The 16,274-nt window shown below is 32.7% G+C and overlaps 1 protein-coding gene across 2 annotated transcripts in view; it reads left to right on the forward strand.

The window, feature by feature from the left end:
- LOC134853905 (cytoplasmic dynein 1 light intermediate chain 2-like) overlaps positions 1-16,274 on the forward strand; it is a 485,619-nt gene that overhangs the window by 261,722 nt on the left and 207,623 nt on the right. The window lies entirely within an intron of this gene.

Genomic DNA, 16,274 nt, shown 5'->3' on the forward strand with positions numbered 1-16,274 from the left:
TGTAAGATCCTTACCAAAAAATGAATTAAAATGTATCATTCTTATAAGAAATTGAATTGGGAACAGTTCATGGAAACAAATGATTAATCCTATGGGAAAAACAAATTGCAGTAAAAACTGAGAAAAAACAAACTGCTCCGAGTCAGTTATCCGTTAAAATCTATCATCAGCCGGAGGCACTTTTGCTTGTATTAAAGAAAAGGTTTGACTGATTCAAGTGCTTCTTAGAATTCGATTAAATATTTTCATTTTAAAAAAACATTCCATTCATAGATATAAAGAGTGTATGTTTCATTTTTGCTTAGTAGTTTTATACTTTCGATTTCAATTATGATAATATATTTTTGAGCAGCTCCCTTGTTAGAAATTTCATAAAACAATTTTACAAAATCCACTAACAATTTTGTTGCTCGAAAGAACACCTTTGGACCCACAGGTCCGTTCACAGGTGTTTCAGAGCGTAAACTCATTTAGTACACTTTTGATAGTGGGTGAGAATTAAGTGATCAATGTTTGACCTGAAATTAGTTGTACTTAAAAATCAGTTTTAAGGGATTTCTGCCTACAAACGAGATATAGAACCTTTATTGAAAAATTAGGACAAAGTCTTGGATCTTATTTAACTAAACAAAATAATTTCTCAAAAGCTCTGCATTATTTAAAATGGAGCAGTTCCCTATATTGTGATTGAAAATATTCACAAGCTAAGAGAAACAATTTTTTCAGTTTTTCAGAAGAGTAGGATGATAACTTGGTAGAGTTGTTAACGCTTTTCTTAGTCTAACAGCAATTGACTCCATTGAGTTTTTGCGTACACTGTTTTCTAAAACTCTTATTGCACTGCGATTATTGAACTTTAAACTTTAAAAAGTTGTTCTCTTCATTATCCGTAATGAGCTCGTTCAAAACATGAATTGGGTTTTCTCTTCTTTAAGTTTTAGACACTGTTTTCAGTAGCTGATACACATGGAGCCTCTTAGAAAAAAGGTTGTTTGATGTTTTATTTTGAGTTGATTGGTTTTTACCTGCTCCTAAAATAATTTTGAATTGAGTTCTTCATTTTTGATCCAGAAAATCTATTGCGTTTTTTTTGTGGATGCGTAAGCCAGAACGCCAATATGAAACAGAGAATGCGCAAACTTTTGTAGGCTGTTTCAAGGTGCTTGGTCGGGAAACATTTTCATAGCATAAAAGAACTCCACAAGAATTTGTGACTTTTTACCGAGAACGTCATCAAAACTCAGCTGTTCATCTAACTGGAAACTAAGATAACAAAAAAATATATGTTTTCTTTTCAATTGAGTGATCTTTCAATTTAACATTCTGGGATTTTAATTTTTTCAAGTTACTTTTGCTACTTATTAGGGTTTAGGTTTTTATCTGCGTTTAATGTACGCTTCTTGTTTTTTAACCATTCTGCTGTTTTGTTCAAAGCACCTTGGTGTTCAGACTGCTAAATACACCAGCCACGCTTCCCTTTTTCCCGCAGCTTTTTCAATCTCCTTATAGCCCTAGAGAGTAAAAAAATACTGTCATGGTTACTGTTCAACCAAGTTTCAGTTGAGCAAATTACAATTGATATTTCTATAAACTTTGAACCAAAACTTGCACTTTTTTATCTTTTTTTTCTGAAAACGAGCGTATGTTTTGCAAAATGAAGCAGTCCATTTTAAGTTTTTAGAGACAGTTTCCAAAGACATACAGTTTTTACAATTGAGTGGCAGCATGTTTTTCAAAACATGGGTCTATAAGTCTCAAATGTGTTTTTTCATTCGCTAAAAACTTGTTCTACTAACGATGCTGGCTTTTTCTACATATTGCTCCCATGTCTGCTTCAAAATAGCAGTGCTGACATGAACACGCGTAATCAATTTTTTTTTCAGACAACGTATTTGACATTGCCCTATCAGTATTTTGTTTTCCATATTCAGCTTTTCGATGGTTAAATTTTGGGTCAGAACATCTTTTCATGCGCAGCAACGAGCATAAAACCTATCGGTACTTTCATACTGATCAACAATTATGTAAATGAATTCGGACTGTCAATTGATCAAAGAAAACAGTCCGACTCTCAATTTATGGCAGGCGGTGGGCGCGATATCCGGCTTTAACTTTGGTATAGAATCTTACTCTCTGTTGGCAAGCTTGAAACACGTTACACTGGTGCGACTGCAGTGGTCATTATTTTTCTGCTTAGACTGTTTTGTGTTTATGTCTGTTAAAAAACAGACTATTATTTAGCTATTCCCTCGCTCATATTTCGACAAATCAGAATGCAATATAGCAAATTTATATGCTTCTTGACCTGAGCAAGATGAAGGTAGTAATGCACATTGACCGCACACTGTTTTTATACAGCGCTTTCAGGTAATTAGTTCAAATCACAACAAAAATTGCTTGATAAATAGATACGATTGTGTCGCAACCAGCAAGTAGACTTTTTTCCATTGTTATCAGTAGGCAGACACGTTTGAAAACTCTCAGACTGTCTTAGACGAAAGCGATTGCTAAGCGGGGTGTGGAAACATTGAAAAGTTTTAATATTAAAAAACTTACTTAAAAATAAACACTTTCAAATTGAGTTAAGTTTTGTGATTGGTTGCGATACTGCCCGAGTCTGGACTTTCCAAATCTAGGCGATGTATTTCCGCGACCAAAAGTTTCACAGACTGAACAGTTTTTAAGAGTCGCGGACAATGTCAAGTTTTGATTGCGATAGTCTGGAAATTGGACACAGTTTAGTCCAAACATTAGAGCGGTGTAATCTGGAAATGACTCGCGGTATCGCGGTAGCCTTGCCTTAATGTCGCATTGATCTAAACTAAAAACCTAAGTGACGATCTAAGTGATAACTATAAGTTAAGATAACTGGATTGATATTATAATGAGTAAGCTTCAAGTTCTGAAAAATAAAGGAAAAGAACATAAAATAAAAACTAAAAACTTTGAGATAAAAAAACTCTGCTGCGCTGAAATGCGTGTTGCTTGTTTTCGTAGCAAAAACCGTGAAATGGCTAGTGTTTAATGACTTTTAATGTGCCAGCAAAAAATTGCAATAATTATGTAAAACATTTTTAATACTGTAGCAAAAAAATGGGGAATCGGCCTGTTAACTTGCTCGCACTAAGTTTTCATGGACAAAATCAATGATAATAGGTTTTCATAGTCGATCTATATATATAACAGTGCATTTCAAAAGCTGACAGTTGATTTTTGACTTAACACACGTTAGAGTAAAAAAGTGCACAATTGAGACGCACTTTCGAAAATTTTAATCTTGTTTTCAATATGTTTCTTTTTGCATTTTTTCGGTACATGTTTGAATTTTCAATTTCTGCTGACTTTTAATCTCATCTTCCCTTATCCAACCTACCTCCCTCCTGTCATTGTGCTCCTTTCCCATGTTTACCCCACTCCAGTTTCGAGCGTTAATAATCAATAATATTACGGTTTTGTTACCAGTCACAAAAAAACTTAAGAAAATATTGATTTAAATCAAATAGTAATCGATAATAACCTCTTTCTTTGAAATAAAAAAAAAATCAATTACAAAAAAATTTCATCGGCTATAGTCTCTTTCGATGGCTCAACTCTGAATCCCTTTCAATGGCCTATTTTGTCTTCGACCTTGCATCCGAGTTGCTCATACTTTGTGCTTTTCATTGGCTTATTTCAATAATGGGAAATTGTTTTGGCAGTTTTTAAATCCATTCCAGTTATAACGCTTTTATTCTGCATCTCTTTTTAGATATCATCATGCGCATTTTAATTTTTTTGAGCTACCAAAGATCAGCACACTGCTTTAGTTTCATGATTCATTTCGAAGAGTTATCTTTTACTTACCGCGGGAACCTAGCAACTAAAATAAAGGGATCTCTATAAAACGTTTGTTTCCTTGTAAATCTTTGTGTTCAGATGAACCAAAGAGTGACAAGTTATTTCTTTTTAAGGGTTTTGTTATTTCACAGAAAATTAATTATGGATAGGGTATAATTAAAATAAATTTCCAGTGTGTCAAATATTTTGGCAATATAAGAAATTATAATTGTAACCGATTATGATCGATTATAAATCTTTTAAACACCTAATTTGGGTAGTTATAATCAATCATAATGGTCAAAACATCTTTATAATAATCTGTTACAATCGATTACTTAAGCTCAAACTTAGTTGCGGGTACCACAATTCCCTCTCTTAACATGACCTAATCCCCACTTGAGGATATAAAATTTTACTCCGCCCCTTTTTAGAACTCCTTCTCCCACTTTTACTGGATGTTGCGGGTAAATGAACGGTTTATACAGCAAGGGGGTTAAACAGGGGGAAGGGGTTCAAAAAGATCGAATATCGCAGTTTTTTTTTATATACTTTCAGTGCTCTTTTTTGTTCTGTAAACGAGCGATAGACCCGGGGTTCTTGATTAACTAATTACGCATCTGATTGGATTTTATTAATCTTGAACCCCTTCCTATTGCAAAAAGAGAGGGTTTGCTAGGAACTAGTTGGTTTGTAATGAAGCGTTGAATTGGTTTTTGTGGGGATGGAAACTCTTTACTAGATTGCATGTGTTAGGGGGGTGCAAGATGGAGTGAGTTTGTAAAAATGGATTATTGTCGGGTCAAATATGTTTTTACACCACAAATTTTTAGATGATTAAAATTACGGGAAATTATTGAGAAAATCATACGCCAATTTATTTTTCTCTTTTTTGAAGCAAGGGTTGCGTTTAGCATGAGGATTTGATTAAATTTATTTTTTTAAAAGAAGGTTATCTATGAATTTCAAATAACTCAACGGATTTGATTAATTTTGAACTTTTAAGAAAGTTATCTACAATTTCAAATACCTCAATGGATTTGATTAAATTTATACTTTCCAGAAAGTTATCTATAGTTTTCAAATACAATACCTCATCGGATTTGATTAAATTTATACTTTTCAAAAAAAAAAAAAAATTACAGTTTTCAAAAAATTCCGAACCAGAAATGAGACAATGGATCGACGCGAATTTGATTTCCGGTATTTTTTTACTTTCTCTGAACCAAATTAGTCTTACCTGTTTCTTATAGAAGTGGCGTTTGGTTAGGAATTGGTTAAGCTTGATGATATAACTTAAAGATAAGTGATGTCATTCTTTTAGTTTGGAAATAGATTTTAGTCGTGGGAAGTAAAGTGTTAAATTTTATTTCAGATCTGAAAAAAAAAAACGATTTACTCCGTTAATTGGCCGCAGGTTAAAAAATTCTCAGCAAGAAAGGAGGGGAATAATTTCACCAACAGTCAGCTTTTTTTGGCTGACTGGCTTTTACATATAATAAAACTAAAAAGTACAGCCTAATGGAAGTTAAACATCAAGGTAGAATCAAATTATTTACTGGAACAGTCGCTGGTAACGGAAAACTTAGCTCTAGGGAAATCATGCCGGACACATATTTCCAAAAACGAAAGAAACAATTTGCGGGTAGGGGAAATAAAGATGGCTTTTTGTCAATTCCTCCACAAATTAAGTTATTTTCATGCCGTCACATTTGATAAAATGGTGACAGTCATAAAAGGAATTATTTCTTTTATTAAATAAGATTAGCCCAAAACATCAGTACAGCGTTTTACTTAAAATTGCTTCTCGACCGCGGCATTTCAGTAAAAAAAACTGCACTTGCTCCATTTTCAAAGTCGAAACATAAGACGAGCACCTCAATCTGGGAACCAGTTTCTTGATATTATTATTCCGACTTTCGAAGAAAGTGATGGAATATTTGCGCTCGCAGTGTTTTTTACTCCAGACAAACTTCGACTTATTATCTAACCAATTTTTAATTTAGCCGAAAAAATTAACAAAATTTTTGAATCATCCAAAAGGTATTGTTATCTTGAGCTGAGATGTAAAAAGATATTTCATCAGTGATCAATTTTCTTAAAGGTATGGGGCAATTCGCGCTTTTCAACGACTAAGTGGAGATTTATTCCGTCTTAGAAATCGTTCCACACTGTTTGAAGCAGTGGTTACATAATTATTTCGTTACTAGGCGCAATAGTAATTATTTTGTTCTTCATATGGCGTGTGGGGGGAGGGGAATGATAAAAAAAATTGTATAAAATTTGAAATTTTTGTTTGTGAAAATTTAATCATTTTTAAGGTAAACATTGCTCTATAGACCTTAAAAGGCAGTCGGAACATTCAGAGCTTTGCTCTGATTAAAGCAGTCTTGTTATATCTATGCCATACACTTTTTGCAAAAAAAAGAAGTTACAAGCAAATGTACTATACTTCTCCTTTTTTGAGCCCATAAATTGAGCCCCCATTTGTAGTTCCAAGCTGCTGAACAATTATGGAACCAGATTGGCATGAAACAGTAGTTGTATAACTTCACACTTGTGTAATTAGCATTTCACTCGTCCAGAATAGTGTATGATAAATCTATGTCCAGCATTTTTGTGTGAAATTGTGTGACGAACTTTTTTTCACCGTGAGGAAATTGTTTGACTAGTTTTTTTGTCGTTGTGTGAAATTGTGTGGCTATCATTTTCCCCTGATGTTAAAACAAAGTTTTTTATTTGGAGTTTTGAACAAACTTTTTGTGTTTAGTCCTAAACGCAATATTCAAAGATTTTTCATAAAAACAACCAACAAATCGAATCGCCAAAATCCCACAGATAAACTGCATTTGAAGATTCGTCATAAAAAAGACAGCTGTAACTTTACACATAAATGAATCAAAATTCTTGTGTACGACCATAAGCGTATGGCCATGTGTACAGCGTTTTGTGTACGGCCATAAGTGGTTTTTTTTCAAAAATTTGAGTATTTGTAAAAGCGGCATGTTTTTTTTTGACAGACCCTTAAGTTATCTTACTTGGTAGAAACAAAACAAAACACGACTACTCCTTTCAGGGCAAAACCCTGAACGTTCCGACTGCCTTTTAACGTTTATGGAGCGGTAATAACCTTATATAAATTAAATGTAATAAAACAAAATAAAATTTTTTTTTTCTAAAACTTGACATTTTTTATGCAAATCATCCCCCCACACGCCATAAAAAGTACAAAGTGATATATTTCGCTCCTAGTAGCAAATCAATTGTACAAGTAAGCTTCCTTCGACCAATTTGGAACAATTTCTAAGACGGATTAAACCTCCGCTTACACGTTAACAGCGCGAACTACATCGCGCGTTAATTGTCCCAAATTGGCCAAAATGGTAATCTTTAAACCGCCATAACTTTACAAAAAATAATCACAGGTAAAATATCTTTTCGAACTTAAGCTCAGGACAACAATATCTTTCGAATGATTTTTTAAAAATTCCGTCAAAATGGCATGTTAAAAAGCTGAAATTTGTCTGAAGAAAGAAAAACCCACCCCGAGCACAAATATTTCGTTATTTTCGTATCGAAAGTCGGAACAAAAATTCACGCTTCAAACAAAACCGTAGTTCTGAATTTAGTTTGAAACACAAAAAAGTTTGTTCAAAATACAAAAAAAAATAGTTCGGCACTTGTCGCGCATTTTTCATAGTATGAATTTTTATGAAGAGTTTTATTAACGTCAAAAACTGTGTCCTCGTTTTTTGTACGTAAAGAAAAAAACGGTGTTTTTGAAATTTGATTGGCTTGCGCTTTTTCATTAGCTGCAATTGTGAAACTGTTTGACTGGTATTGAATTCAAAAACTATGTTTTTGAACGGTTTATAAAAAAGTTATCTTAGTTTCCTTTGGTTATTAAAAGCAGTAAAACTGAAATTCATCTCTGAGAAAACCAAAAGTTTCGGACCATTTTTTTGCTTCTTGCACAGTAAACCGAAAATTCTTTTTGGTACCAACCAACGGATTGGTTCTGATATGTTGTTGTTTTTAAGCAAAATACAATTGTACAGTGCTGATTTAAATTAAACTATCTTATTTTCAAACGCGTTTTTCTCAAATTGGGTTAAGATTAGACAAAAAGTGAAGAAAACAAAAGTTGCTTAGAAGTTCATTAGAATTAATATGGTGCCATTTTTTCTCCGAAAATCTCAACAAAAATTTGACCCCAAAAATGGGTCATTTTGGCTTTTTTCAATTAATCAAGAATTACGCTGAAACTATTTTGTTAATTGATATGAAAATTATATCACAGGAAGCCTCTTACGCAGCTTAACAAAGTTTAAGAAGGGTTAAATCTCCAAAAAATTGCGCAAATTGTTTAACATTTGTTTTTAAACAGAGATTCTGGGTTTTATATAGTAAAAATCATATTTATTGACTGTCAAGTAAAAACTTTTTCTCTTATACTGGTTTTTGGAGATTTAACCCTTCTTAAACTTTGTTGAGCTGCGTAAGAGGCTTCCTGTGATATAATTTTCATATCAATTAACAAAGTAGTTTCAGCGTAATTCTTGATTAATTGAAAAAAGCCAAAATGACCCATTTTTGGGGTAAAATTTTTGTTGAGATTTTCGGGGAAAAATGGCACCATATTAATTCTGGTGAAATTCTAAGCAACTTTTGTTCTCTTCACTTTTTGTCTAATCTTAACCCAATTTGAGAAAAACGCGTTTGAAAATTGCAGTTTTGTTCGTTTTGTCCGGATAATTTAAATCAGCACTGTAGTACAATTGTAAATAGCACAAGCAAATCGGCAGATGGTGTAGAGTGATTCATGTTTTAGAAAATGTTCAGGCAAAAGACGAGCTGAAAGGAAAAGACATGGGGCCTTTTTGGCTGTACCGCCTCTGAATAATGAAATTAACGACATTCAGCAGAATAGCTGAGAATCAACAAAAAGCTGGCAAGAAGATGGCGCGCCTGAGGTAGTCACTATTGTGTATTGTGGATAGTTTGAACAAAGCAAAATTTTAGACCTGCCGGCTTTTAAAAACAATTATCACTTGGGACTATTTTTCGGACTGTTTTTATGGGATTGTTTTGTAGTGAATTGGCTTTTCTAACAAAGTATCGTTCCGCCATTTTAACCGCCGCAACTATTTGCACAAACAAGCAGGGACAGAAATAAACCTATCCTACATTTTAATACATCCATTCATGGTTCAACGAACCTAAAGCTTTTCTTGAGGTGCATTTCGTGCCAAATATGCACCTCAAACTTTTAAGGGAAGCGCGCATAAAAACCTATCAAAAATGATCAAAAGTGGTTCAAACAGATTGACAAAAATCTGGAAAACCCCCTCCTTCAAGAAAAATTTTGATCCAATTCTGTAAACATTTGTCCAAATGTGTTCTGCATTGTAGTATCTCAAAATTTTATAACTGAGCTGTTTCACCCGATATCACGGTAAACCAAAAACTTTTTGAGAACTATCAACCTTTTGTAAGGCTTAACCAGTTTGCCCATCTCTTGCATGCTGAGATCTCGAAAATTTTGCTGCGGTATGGGGTTTGCTTTTTTGAAATATTTTCTTTTGCGTGTCATAGAATTGATTGTTTCAATTCTTTCTTCTTTTTTGTTTGGCTTTCTTCCCAGACCTTAAAACTAGTCTGGAAGAAAAAAGATTCAGAGAAAATTGGTCGGAGTCTTAAATATGTGTCTAATTAACGTTTCATATTGAATCTCGTGTAGCCGAACTGCTAAGCTACTCCAGTGACGCTGCCCGCTTGCGAAAAAAGCTTTGTTTTCAAATGCTGTTTTGTATTTGGCAGTAATGGAACCATATCTAAACTACATTTTTTTATTGAATATTTTATCACTATAAAATATTTAATACTAACCAATCATGATCCATCTAACTAACAACCCACTTATTTGTAAGTGCTGAAATCACTAGTAATTTCAGCACCAGAGCATTCTGAATTTAATTTACAGCTTAGTTGCTTCTTCCAAGAGACCAACTCGTAACAAACCAGTATACTCTAGATCTATTGAGACTAAGAGATATAAGAGTAAGATTAAGATCGGTATTAAACTAAGAAATTGCACGAATCTATCCGGCCGAAAAAAAGATAGCGTGACGAGCAGACGGTGTACCTTATATGAAATTACTCTATGAATTAGACCTTCCGTCCCAACTCATCTGGTGCGACCATAAGTCTCGAATAAGACCTTAAGCAAAAAAATAGTAAATAGTTTAGAACTAACAAAATATAGATTAGACTAAGACAAAATCACAAAAATATTATACGACAATAATTTAATTGAAATGTCTCTACGACTCAATAGATCAGAGCCATCATTCCGAACAATACGAGAACTCCCCGGTATTGGAAGAAGACCTCGGACAAGACACGATCTACAACTACAACGGAACCTAGCCATAAGTTTCATGATCGTACGGCAAAAGCCAACACAAAAATTTCATATTTAGAGTTTTTTTAGCAATGAATTTAGTTTTTCATTTGCAGACAAAATTACAGGCGCTAAACCTATTATTGTACAATAACGATTGATAAAAAGATCTCTAATCGTTTCTTTAAAACTGCAGTAAAATTGAAAAGATATCTAAAAAGATTGTTTATTGAAAATAAAAAAAAATAGTTAGTAAAAACACAAATTGTTAGTAATAATACAAATCATTTCTTCATCTCAGCTTCATCACCTAAACATAACAAGCAAATCATAAAAAATAATATCATCAAAATTAAACCTTTCTACCAATTAAATTTTATATTACTTTGAAAAGGCCTATTCTAATTTTTACTTTAACCTAAATTAAACCTTTTAAACTAAATAGATCATCAAGGGTTTCTTTGGATCTCCATTTCATTTTTCTACCAAGTAAATTTTATATCATTAATTAATATCTTGGTCATCAAGGCTTATCCTTGGATCAAATAGAACAATTTTGTTCTCCCCCACACAGTTAGCATAGTGTCTAACGACCTCAAACGTCGATTCACTATCCAACCCTTTCTACGACTTAGGACTAACAGAAATTTTTCAATAACACTAACCATTCTAATTAGGATAAACAGTGAAGAACTTCGGTTATTCATCCTTCACTTGATCCCCCCTCCTACCTCACCCAGGATAACACTTAAACTTAGTAAGTTTAAAATAGTATCTAACGAACTACTTGTGTTCTAATTATACCAAAACCTTGTGGATTGATTTAGTATTCTCCAACCCTTGAACACAATCATTAACCCTAGGTAAGATTAGGTAAGTTAACACCCTAACTAGGACTAGCCACGAGAAAGTAACAATCATTCTTCGGAATCGATATATGCTTTTCTCTCCAACCCTAAAAAACAAGACCCAAGTTAGGCTAACCCGAAACAATTGGAAGGATAAATAGTTTAAGCACTTTAAAAATCACTAATACAAATATTGCACCAATCGTCCTAAACCCTATGTCACTAGACAGTTTAGGAAATAAACAAACAATCGTATTACACAACTGTGAAATAAACAACGCAAAAAATGATCTCGTAATCACTCCACACAGACAGTCAACTGGATATATTAGAACCAAACGACAAACAATCAAACGAAATATTTTAAGCAAACAAAGACAAATTACACGAAAAAGGTTTTCAAAACAAAGAAACGCATTTGCCGAATTAGAAACAAGTCATTTACAAGAACTTTATAGATTAAAAGACTCAATAAATAAGAGTTACCCAGTTAAAGATCCAGTATATTTTTCTGACTCAGAAACCACATCACACTCATCAATACAAGGAAAACGAAGAACAAAAAACACATACAAAAATAAACCGGTACGAACATACAGTTGGAATCAACCAATAAAGCACATAAAAAATTACAAATTGACAGTCATAAAGCACAAAAATGAGTACAAATGAAGAAAGCGAAGATGAAAACTCCTTCCTCCCATTTATAATCATTTCCCTCACTGAAGATAGAGGACAAACAAAATTTTGTCAAAAATTAATAGCAAATTTATCTGAAAAAGGAATTAGCCCAAGCAGAGAAATAAAAATTAAACGACAAATTGTCGACCACTAACTCAGAGGAATATGTACATTAACACAACAGTACGGAACCTACACCATAGAATTACAGAGTATTCATGCAGTACTTCAAACAGACGACGTAGATATCGAATTTTCAAAAGTATTCACAGAATATATAAAAAATATACAACACCACAATTCAAAAAGAGCAAATTCGATATTTACTAATGAAGTATTTCGAATAATTTATAGCTATTTATCTATATTAGAAAAACCAGAATCCCAAGGAACTTCACCAGATCAAACATCAAAACGTACAACTGTAAGACATGAAATCACGATATCTTCCGAATATTTAAATGCAATCCGTGAAAACTTAACCAGTAACGACGTTTCACAAAATGATAAACACGACCTACAAAAAATCTTAGCATGTTTCATCATAGATTATTTCACACATAATATTGATTTAATCTCACAAGCAAGAAAAACTTTCAGACCCCAAAGTTCAACAGATGATACAGCATTAGCAGAGGATTCAGATTATGTCTGGGACTCTGAATGGTCTCATACATTATTTATTAAGATACCAACAGATATTTACAGTCAAACCATTGGCACAATTTCTATACACAAAGATTATATTAAGAAATGTCCACTCACAACTGATGCAACACCTTTAATTTATAACTCATTTCTACCCGATAGGACAGGAAATAATACTTTAAATTCAACTGTCATACAACAAGAAATTCTAAATGGAACTAGAAATCTCACACAACGAGATATTCAAACATCATCACATCCCATAAATGAAGAAGTAGTTACCACAGTAGTAACAACAGCACAGCAAAGTATCTCACCAATACATCCGAATCTTACAACTCCAAGACCAAAAAATCCAATCTTACCACAAGTAACACTACAGTCTACGGTTAAACCAACCATTGAACCAAGATACCCACAAGTGAGCTATCAGCCATTCCGATCCAATGATGAAACCGATTCAAAAACAAAGAACATTCACTAGAAATAACTTTGCAGAACACAATTATAATTATGTAAATAGACCACAAACATCTAAATCTTTTTGCCCAAATACTCAAAATCATTTATTTCACAAAGACAAAATTTTCGGCAACCAATAACAACTTCAGTAAATTCTCATGATTACGCACAACATTCACAAGACCAAAGTGGAAATTATCCATTTTTTGAACAGAGTAAAAAGAAAGAACAAAACCAAGGTAAACATAATACACCTTATTATACACCTAAGTATTTATCATCAGATGATTATGATTATTATCAACCAGATGTTTTTGCACCATATACACAAGAAAACCGTGCAAAACCACCTCGACCAAATCAAGTATCCCAAAATACAAAACCCAGCTAATACACAAAATCACCAACCATTGCAAACGGAAAACCCAACCTTTACACAATCATATCAACCAATACAAAGGCAAAACTCAGTAAACACAAATTATTATCAACCAACGCAAATGCAAAATGAAATCCCATTACCTTATTACTTACAACAACACGAAATCACAAAATGTCAACTCACAAATTTTTCACAAATGCCAAATGCCGTAGAATCACTACAGATGACTATGAATCCATACCTCATGGGTGGATCATCAATACAATCAAACAAGCCATTGATGGTATTCAATGGCACAGATCCTGAATACTCTGTAGAAGATTATTTAAATGCAGTCACAGCAAATTTAATTTTAAACATAGGACTTGATCCCATAGATACGCCACTTCACCAAAATTGCATACATAGACGTACAGCGTTAATTCAAACCACTTTTGATGGCGCTGCTCAAAAATGATTTTCAGTTTTACCAATAGAAAAAAAATCAGATTGGAAAAAATTCACACAAAAATTTTCAAAAATGTTTGATTCAGAAAAAAACAAACAACATCAAAGAGTTTTATGAAATGAAATTCGTAGACTACCAAATGAAACGATCAAACAACTAGCAGCAAGGATCGAAACGCTAGTCCGAAAAGCATACTCACTAAATACTCAGGATTATAAAAACATAAAATTGACAGAAATTTTAATGATGACTCTAACACCTCAATTACGAAAAAATGCAATTAAAAAGAGAGCATCACATCCTTCTTCAATTCGTGAACCAGATTTAGATTTTAGAAAACTAGTAGATAAACTAGAACAAGCAGAAATCACTATGAAACAAGAAGATACAGAAAATCCCAAGTTACAGTACGTTAATAATATTCAAACAAAAACAACACAAATAAATAATATACATAAATCAGACACAGATTTATCCAAAAAAATCACTGAAATCCTAAATATATATGAGAAAAACCAAATTTTAAAGGTAAACCCTCATTTAAAAAATGGTGTAACTATTGCCGAAGATACGGACACAGTATTGCTGAATGCAGACAAAAACAGCAAGACAATCAAAATAATCCACAAATGTACAAAGAACCAAATTAATCATTCTATCAATACATGAAAAAAGACCAAAATCTACCAAACAAAAACATTCATAGTAACAAAAGCTCTGGAAAACCACTACCAAGTAGCTCAAATCATTCACGAAATCAATCACCTTATAATTCTAACTACAGAGGTGGGTCACCAGATAAAAGAAATTCACGAAATCCCTCACAAAATCGATATAGTCGATCACACAGTACAAATAACCATTACCGAAATAATTATTCATAATCAAACTCAAACAAACAGAATTACTCGTTTGATACCGGTTCCCATTCACACCCTAGGAATAGGCATTATTCAAAAGATAGATCAAGAAACTCATCATACAATAGACACAGAAATTATTCCAACAACAGGAACAGAAGTTACTCAAATAATCGAAATCAACAATATAATAATCGATCACGAAATTACTCAAACAATAGATCAAATCACCGAAGATCAAATTATAACAATTATCAAAATAGATCAAGAGATAATTCACAAATTAGGAATTCAAGCTATTACAATAGACAAAGAAACTACTCTCAATCACCTCATAGAAATAACACACGTTATCCAGATTCCCAAAACACATATAGAAGTAATACACCAAAACATCCGAGACAAATAAATCATGTACAAACAACCGATGAAACAAATTCAGACTCGCCAAGTATTGATAACACAGTGACTACTGAGTTGCAATTAAATCACATAAACTGTGACTCCACAGACAGTGACAGTGATATAGAAAACACACTTTTAGTCAACACGATAGAAGTTGAAAATGATTATGAATCCGTTACATACGAACTAGATTATCATACTAGACCTAGAAATAAAAACATACCAATAGAACAAAAGAAAAAAAGAAGTAACAACATCACAACAACCTGAAAAAGAACAAACATCGTGTTCTAGTACAAATCACATTTACCAGAATATACCAAAAGAACCACCAAAAGAAAAAATTTGGACTATTCCCTTTCTCCTAGAAAGTCCAAAAAGTAAAGATTTTCAACCACCTGACCTTGAAATAGGTTTTTTAATAGACTCTGGAGCAGAATCAAATATCATCAATATTCCAACTTGGAATGAAATCGAAATCCTACACCCAAGACTAACACCCATAAAAACAACAAGTAGACAACCCTGACAAATTATGGAAAAATTCAACTTTTCCTTGTTCCCACTAAAACAATGGAACAAAATAAACTTCTCAAAAAACCATTTAAACAAATATTCCATATCACAGATATAAAACACAATATTGTTGGAACTCCATTCATCACAAAGTATATACCAACTAATCATATATTAGATAGTAAAATTAATATAAAAGATAAATATACAAAATTGCAAAACACCGCTTTAACATTCTTCCAAAGAATGAACAAACAACCACCATTCTTTTCAAAATTTTGTCCCATCTATTATAAAGAAAGAAAACATCTCAAACCATTATAAGGTTATATTTTTGAATTTCCGATAAAACAAGTTCACCAGTACGACAAAAATCTAAATCGACATAATCTCTATATGTCAGACTTTGAATTTAGACCAATTCACAAACTTTTTAGAGTAACCATTTCATCCAAAAAATACATGAAAAACTCAAATTCCGATACTATTTCTCTATATGTGTATAACAATTCATCATACAAAATCACCTTACCTTTAGGCCTCTTAGGATATTGCGAAACTAATGCAAAGAAGTAGCATACAGAGTGAATAATATATTACAACTACTAGATATACGTCACTCAACAATCCTCGATGAAGAACTATCAATAAACAATTTAACAATTAATGACAAAAGAAACACAGAATATTTCATAAAAACACATTATTTTAAACCAACATTCAAAATATCACACTATACAGAACAACAACAAAAATTCTTGACAATGTTCAATTTTCAACACTCCCAATTAACACAGAATGAATT

This window comes from Symsagittifera roscoffensis, chromosome 9, assembly GCF_963678635.1.
Source record: "Symsagittifera roscoffensis chromosome 9, txSymRosc1.1, whole genome shotgun sequence".
Lineage (NCBI taxonomy): Eukaryota > Metazoa > Xenacoelomorpha > Acoela > Convolutidae > Symsagittifera > Symsagittifera roscoffensis.